At 35.8% G+C, this 8,410-nt stretch overlaps 1 long non-coding RNA gene across 2 annotated transcripts; it reads right to left on the bottom strand.

Annotated features, from left to right (window-relative positions):
* Nucleotides 1-5,419: 5,419 nt before the first annotated feature.
* On the bottom strand, nucleotides 5,420-6,889 carry LOC123504498. Of its 2 annotated transcripts, none has more exons than XR_006674847.1 (2): nucleotides 5,770-6,889; nucleotides 5,420-5,713 (listed from the first exon to the last, which is right to left on the bottom strand). It is a non-coding gene; the product is annotated as an uncharacterized LOC123504498 (long non-coding RNA). The 2 variants fall into 2 exon arrangements; XR_006674849.1 differs by having other exon boundaries at nucleotides 5,420-5,657.
* Between the last annotated feature and the right edge of the window lie 1,521 nt (nucleotides 6,890-8,410).

Genomic DNA, 8,410 nt, shown 5'->3' with positions numbered 1-8,410 from the left:
CAGCGTAAGACTCTACCGGTAAGTTCTCGGTAACCGTCGCCGCAACAGACACTCCCTCTTTTCCCTCCTTTAGTTTGGATTCAGCAGTTGACACAAGTACATCAAATCTGTCATTTGGAGTGTAGTTGAGAGACAAGAAAGCATGTCTCGCTTTCCCATGTACTTGAAAGAGCAAAAAGATTTCAAAAACTTTTGAGAGGTTTTCAAATGTAATCATGGTATTATTTGGTCCCTCACACCAACCTTGTTCCCTTAGTACTCGTAAACAACTCTCCATCTGCTTGCCTGCAGGTATGGAAGCATCCCAAGGGTTTTCCACCTTGCCCCCATTCTCAATTCTCTCCACAATTGAGATGATTTGTTTCAAGAGCGTAGTTTCAGCTCCACCCCCAAAAATACGCATTATTTTCTCTTTGAAAAGATCGTAATTCTGCCCAAGGTTCCGGGAGAGAAAAGAAACGCCTTCCATCATTCTTTGAGCCCCGTGAACCAGGCGCTAATTTTGATCTAACAAAAGCAATTTTGTCATTTTGTCTGCATCATCTGTCGTTCCCGAGTGACGCAAGACATCCTCACACATGGTCATGAACGTGTAAACCGAGTAATCCACATCCTGGCCCGTGAAAGGTCTTAACAGTATTTTCTGTTTGAAGAAATTTTACTGTTTGAGTGGTGACTGGTGAACCTACAGTGTTAGTAGCCATGGTGGATGCAGGTGTTGTGTGAACAGGATATGTTTTACCACTCCTCAAGGTATGAACATCACCGGAAGGCTGAGAAATTTGAACTGAATATGAATCTATGAGTCTCTCAGCCGCAGTAACTGACTCAGGAATGTCAGGGTTATCTATCTCATTTTCCTCTTCATCAATGTGGTTACTCTCGCACTGTTGTCTGATTTTAGCTTCTTCCTGCAAAATTTCGTCTTCATATAATTTTAAGTATTCATCAAATTTCTCGGGCTTCTTCGCCATCAGCAGTCACTGACACACAGAAATGATTTACCCACAATTACAATAGCAGTATATGATATAAAAGAAAGAATATATAAAATAGCATGCAGTCACTGGAAAATACAGTTACCCAAATACTACAGTTGTATGTACATGAACACTCAGAGAGAATGATTGAAGCGCTGTTAACGTAGTTATGCTATATATAAAAAAAAGAATAACTGATAACTTCCAACATAACAATAAAGTAATGTGTGACGCTATTTTTTGCGTAATTGTAGGATTAACTATGTGCTTGTTCTCACCTAAGATGTGAGAAAATATGTACGAAGCAAAGGTCACAGATGTTCCTCAGGCAACCTTGACAGGGCGGCAGTCTGTCTCTCAGAGAAGGAATGACGTCACGGAACCATCAACAGTCGCTGTAGTCCTCTGTAGACCCTGCTTCAAGTTCTGAAATTATGCAGAAATCTGAGAAGTGTTCCACAACTGAATTATATGTGATCAACTCCGTAGCCGTGATACGGAAATATTTGAAAAGTCTGTGCGACACAGTGAGTGCTTTTAGTTGTGTAGTGTAGTATTATACTTCTCCCTGTAGCGATGAGTGAGAAGTGATGAGAGTAGAAGTCTTATACCGCTCTGGATGTCCAGCTGAGTGATGAGATGCGATGAGGACGGGTAATCGATGCTGTAATACGAGTACCACTCCAGTCACCCAGCTGTTTGTAGCTCGCTCAGAGCACTGGGAGTGTTTTCCTGAATTTATAATGTGTAATATTTTCCGGGTTAACCCCTCGGATGAAAACTACACATCACTTCAGAAATTTATGTCAGGAGCGAAACTCTGAGTCACCCCCCCGCCCAACTGAGCAGAGCTAGGCGGTAGTGGGAGAGTTTGTTTTGGTAGCATCTGCTGACTTAGCGGATAAGTCAGCAGCTGAGCTGAGTTGCCAGTGCGTCAGAGAGAGTGCATTATGGGATATAACAGCCGTTACACACTCACGCCTTCACTGCACTAAGTTTATTGTTCACTGGTTTACTTATTCGTGCCACCGCAAGCCACCAGTGATGTGGTCAATGTTATATGTTACCACGAAGAGGGCACAAGAGTAGCAGTGTCGTTAGTTCAGGAACTCTCTCACACTGTCTTTTCAGGGGAGTTAACGAAAACACAGCTTGGGTTTTCCTTATATTAACAATACAGTTATTTACACTACACAAGAATAGTCTTGTACACACACACACACACACAGTCCACAGCTCCCTGGCAAACGCCCAGGGGAGCACAACAGCCAGCCCGTGTGTTCGTCAGACTCCAACTAACGTAGCACCATCTTGTCAATCTCTCGTCAGCAAAAACTCACTGACACCGGTGACCGACTCATATATTAAAGAACAGTTACAAATGCATTGGTTACAATAGTTAAAGTATTACTTAATCATAAATTAAAAAAATAAAATATATGATGGTACTAAATATATGTGTATGCTGTTATAATTACATATATATAATCCAGCAACCAGAGGTTCCCACACTGAGCCTGTGGGAACGTATACTGACTTAGCATAAGAAGTGCTTGCACATGAAAATGAAAGGATGTGCTCTTCGCTAAGATCAGCCTCGCTTCTCACGGCTGTGTGTAGAAACAAGGAAAAAAATAATTATATAAAATTCATACCCTAACATGATGGCCCCTATTGGGCGATCCCTCCAGCAGGTGGCTCCACTAGTCCACTGGCAGCCTACGTAGGAACCATGTAGTCTGGCCCCTGACTGGCAACCTTACTAGCATCGGTAGCCCTCTCCTCCTCGAAAGGGCAGAGCAGGGTCCTAAGACCCCTCTAGCCTAGCTCGCCAGGTCACAGGGGCACGCAAGCCCTCCCCCTCCCCCACCACGACAAGGCGGTTCCCATCTAGAGGGTAATTAAAGAAGGGAATACATACCAAACAGAGAAGGAAATGTGTGAAATAATGAATGAGAGCTTCAAAACAGTGTTCACTGCAGATGATTTCACAGAACCTAACAGGGTACTGCACTGCCAAGGATTACAGGAGATTGCAGTGCACAAAGAGGATATTGGAAGATTACTGGATAAGTTGGAAGTCAGAAAAGCAAAGGGGGTGGATGGTGTATCAGGCTGGCTGTTGAAACAATGTAAAGAGCAATTACTGGAGCCAATTTGGGAAATAATTAAAAGTTCAATAAATGAAGGGAAAGTTCCACTAGAGTGGAAGAGAGCCAACGTAATACCGATATTTAAAGGAGGAAAGGCAACTGAACCACTAAACTACAGACCAGTGTCACAAGTGTCGTAGGGAAGTTATGTAAAATAATTATGAAAGAAAAATGGGTTAAATTTGTAGAAGAGGAGCAAGTCATATCGAACAGACAATTTGGGTTCAGGACAGGGCGGTCATGTGTATCAAACTTGTTAAGCTTCTACTCCAGGGTTATTGCAGGACTTGAAAACAAAGATGGATGGGTGGACACAGTATAGCTGGACATTAAAAAGGCTTTTGATAAAGTCCCTCATGGATGACTTCTTTGGAAACTAGAGAGCATAGGAGGACTGCATGGAACCTTGCTACAATGGACAAGAGATTACTTGAAGGACAGGGAGATGAGAATTGTGATCAGAGATACATACTCATCTTCAATGAGGTAAAGTAACCAGCGGAGTGCCACAAGGGTCAGTGTTAGCCCCCATTATGTTTCAAGTTTATGTAAACGACATTCACATTGGGATAAACAGCTATATAAATTCATTCGCTGATGATGCAAAGTTAGTAAGAGTTATCAAAACCAGAGAGGACTGTCTGCTGTTGCAGGAAGATTTAAACAAGATAAAACAGACTACTACAAATTGAAAGTATTGACCATTCAAACAACACTCTGTAACAGCCATGGTGCACTGCTTCACAAAAAAAAAAAAAAAATTATATTATTCCAGGAAAATGACATCACTCCTACTCATTACTGATATGATTCAAGAACATCACGAACAATTTTACAAACGACATCGTAAGTGTACTTACAACTGAACAGTTCCTCAGCCCTAGTTAAACCTACACTTTGCCGAATACCTCTCCTAATGGGACAATTCTCAACAACATGCCACTCAGTGTGAACTGCTCCTCGTACACACACACGCTCCTCTCTTGGTAGACAGACGACCCCGGCCAAGCCTGTTCCACCTTTTTGTTCCAATGCAAACTATGACTCGATATATATATATATATATATATATATATATATATATATATATATATATATATATATATATATATATATATATATATATATGTGTGTGTGTGTGTGTGTGTGTGTGTGTGTGTGTGTGTGTGTGTGTGTGTGTGTGTGCACGCGCGTGCTGGCAGAAAAAAAATGTTCAAATTACCTGATGTTCAAAGTGCTTTTGTACAGTAATAAACTAAAATTTTTTGCATGTCGTTTTCTTAAATTAAACCTTAGGTGTAGTGTGTGGTCAGTGACGAAAAGTAAAGTGGTATGCTCGTGACATCATAAATACCTGTGACCTTTCTGGTTTAATGCTAATGTATGTAGCCATTACACTGCACCGGCCACAAAAATATACACCAAAACCAAATGAATAATTGATTGAAATTCTTTTTATTAGTTTCATGAACACATACTGTATGGACAAATAATTATGAAACAGATAAAGGTACTTCAGTGAGTAAACATTTGTAAATGCTGGTCCCAAACATTTCTGATGTAATGTAATTATGAGGCAAAAAAGAGAAAACGAAATGTTTGACATATTAGATACATTATAGTTGGGATAACCTTGCCATGCTAATTAAATGAATGGAAGACAAATATATTCCATAAAGCTTATTATTTCTTTGGAAGAGTTTTATTCTAGTATAACTAATAATCTTGGATCTTTTATCATTACGTAGTCATCATTCACTGCTGTAACAGAACACATTTTAAATAAAGTCTGGAGCATAAAACACATTTTAGGTTAAATATTTTTAGGCTTTTTTTTTATTTATTTTCTTATTCATTCATTTATTATTTTTTTCAGCATTTATTGTATTTTGCAGGCATGTGCATATGTTCAAGTTGTATTCATGGCGCACATCAGCCCATTATAAACCAGGAATTATTCTGATTCCTACTTATTTACTGACCGACATACGGCCGAGAGCCAACTTCATTCCTAGATCCACTTTGAATCAATACAGAGAACAGAGAAATCTTATTTCATTGACTACTTTGAAGCAATACAGAGAACAATCTTATTTTATTGACCACTTTGAAGCAATACAGAGAACAATCTTATTTCATTGACTACAAAACGAATGACTATGCTGTAGTTACCTGATGAAAAATAAAAAAATAAAATCAAACATAAAACGGATGTTAATGTGTAGTTGCTTGCTTAATGATATGTGTTCTGCTAGGCAGGCTGTGTAGGGCCAATGAACTCGCTGCTGCACGTTTGAATTTATTTTGTTCAACTGTAAAACATGCAGGTTCCAATATCTTGCAAATAACATTCCCAACAATGCTTCACACATAATCATATCAATGAAGAAGACCCAATAACTGACATTTGCACTTAACAATAATAATTTGAATCTTTGAACCAACTCTTAACATAGTACACACCTAACCTGAACAACAATCATTTAAATCCTTGAACCAACTCTTAACATAGTACACACCTAACCTGAACAACAATCATTTAAATCCTTGAACCAACTCTTAACATAGTACACACCTAACCTGAACAACAATCATTTAAATCCTTGAACCAACTCTTAACATAGTACACACCTAACCTGATAAGCACCTTAACTCAACACACAAGGAGTCACTGTCAATTGCATAAGCCCATATATTAATTAGTATGCACATTGCACCAAACAGTAAAGGAAATCACTATCACTGCATAATCGCATCCTGACTATCCAGCCAGCAAACAATGAGACAATAAATAAACCGAACATTCTAACACTCTAAACTCGTATCATCATTCCATATTTCCTTGACACTATACACCAACAATACTCACACTATGCGAGACCACGGAATGCAGCCGCTTGCAGGAGAATAGCACCCTAGAACTCCGGTACACAAACAGAAGTCGCCACTCACTCGAGTCAGCCACTGTAACATGTTATTGGGGTCACCACTCTGAGCACCATATTAAAGGACTTCAGCACCTCAAATAAGCATATGCTAATTATCTTGATCACAGAAGACATCACAATAGTTATAGCAGATAATACAACTCCAAAATACTCACAAATGGCAGGACAATGCAAAATACCCAACATATGTTCCCGTGCCCTTCACGGACGCCGACCACTCCCAGCACTGAGATCTATCCTTGACACAAAGGCTCGCCAGGTGAGCCACCAGCCAATGTAAGGTGTTAACTCGACCACTGCCACATGCCAAAGAGGGATAATGGTGGCTGCGCCTGAACAGCTCACTTCTGACAGACCAGCGTCCATGAGGTGCGTAGAGAAACTGCGCATGACAAATGACGAACTGCTAGCGTGGCACACAGTCAATGACTTAGCACCAATATCAAATGCTCACATTATAAATACACATATGCTATAGTCAAATTAATACAATAATAACAATGATAATCACAAATTACACAAAAATATAATATTGAGATCAGGGATAACAATACAATATGACACCGAATATAAGGAAATTCATTAATAAAACTATAAGTATCTATCTATCTAAGAATCTATCTAGGTATCTATTTAAATATCTGTCTGTCTGTCTGTCTGTCTCTCTCTCTCTCTCTCTCTCTCTCTCTCTCTCTCTCTCTCTCTCTCTCTCTCTTTCAAATAAAGTATCTATATTTAGGTACATAATTTACATGTATTTATCTAAGTATCTATTTAGCTAATTTATCTATCTATAAGTATCTATCTATTTAATTATCTATCTATATATGTATCTATCTATTTAAGCTTCTAAATATTTAAACATATATGTATATATATATATATATATATATATATATATATATATATATATATATATATATATATATATACATATGTATTTAAGTATCTATCTACTAAATACATGTCTATTAAAGTATCAATCTATTTATATGTATCTATCTATATAAGTATCTATCTACTTATAAGCATATATCTAAGTATCTATTTATGTAAGTATCTATCTACTTAAGCATCTATCTGCTGAAGTATCTATCTATTAAACTAAGTATCTATCTATTTAAGTATCTATCTATTTAAGCTTCTAAGTATTTAAGCATATATATATATATATATATATATATATATATATATATATATATATATATATATATATATATATATATATATATATATATATATATATATATATATATATATATATATATATATATATATATATATATATATATATATATATATATATATATATATATATATATATATATATATATATATATATATATATATATATATATATATATATATATATATATATATCTGTGTGTGTGTGTGTGTGTGTGTGTGTGTGTGTGTGTGTGTGTATGTCAGTTTCATGTGTTTCATGTTATATCTCTGTGTATGTCAGTTTCATTGTTATTGGGTTATTAAATAGCTTCTTAAGTGTCCCATTTGCATTTCCTCACCAGTTGAACCTGCAGTTATTTTTTTTTTTCTTATTGTTATTGTTCACTGGCTCTCCGATGCCAATCTTACCCATTTAACCGGTGAACGTAACAATACTTAGATAGATAGATGCTTATGCAGATAGATACTTAATTAGATAGGTATTTAAATAGTTATATATATATATATATATATATATATATAACAATTTAAATACATATCTAATTAAGTATCTATCTGCATAAGCATTTATCTATCTATATATATATATATATATATATATATATATATATATATATATATATATATATATATATATATATATATATATATATATATATATATATATATATATATATAACAATTTAAATACATATCTAATTAAGTATCTATCTGCATAAGCATTTATCTATCTAAGTATATATATATATATATATATATATATATATATATATATATATATATATATATATATATATATATATATATATATATATATATTGTTACGTTCACCGGTTAAACTGGTATGATGGGCATCGGGGAGCCGGTGAACAACAACAATAAAAAAAAACACTGCAGGTTCAACTGGTGAGGAAATGCAAAGGGGCACTTTAAAAGGTATTTTAATAACCCATAATGAAATTGACACACATAGATATAACATGAAACATGAAACACAGATATATAACATGAAACACAGGAAAATGACATACACATATACATATAACACAGAAATAAATACAACAATAAAGAACCCAACTTAATACCTAACAATAATCCTAATCCTATATAGAGGCAATGTGGAAAACACAAACGAGGGGAA

This window comes from Portunus trituberculatus, chromosome 2 (genome assembly GCF_017591435.1).
Source record: "Portunus trituberculatus isolate SZX2019 chromosome 2, ASM1759143v1, whole genome shotgun sequence".
Lineage (NCBI taxonomy): Eukaryota > Metazoa > Arthropoda > Malacostraca > Decapoda > Portunidae > Portunus > Portunus trituberculatus.
This window is presented reverse-complemented; position numbering and strand designations above follow the sequence as displayed.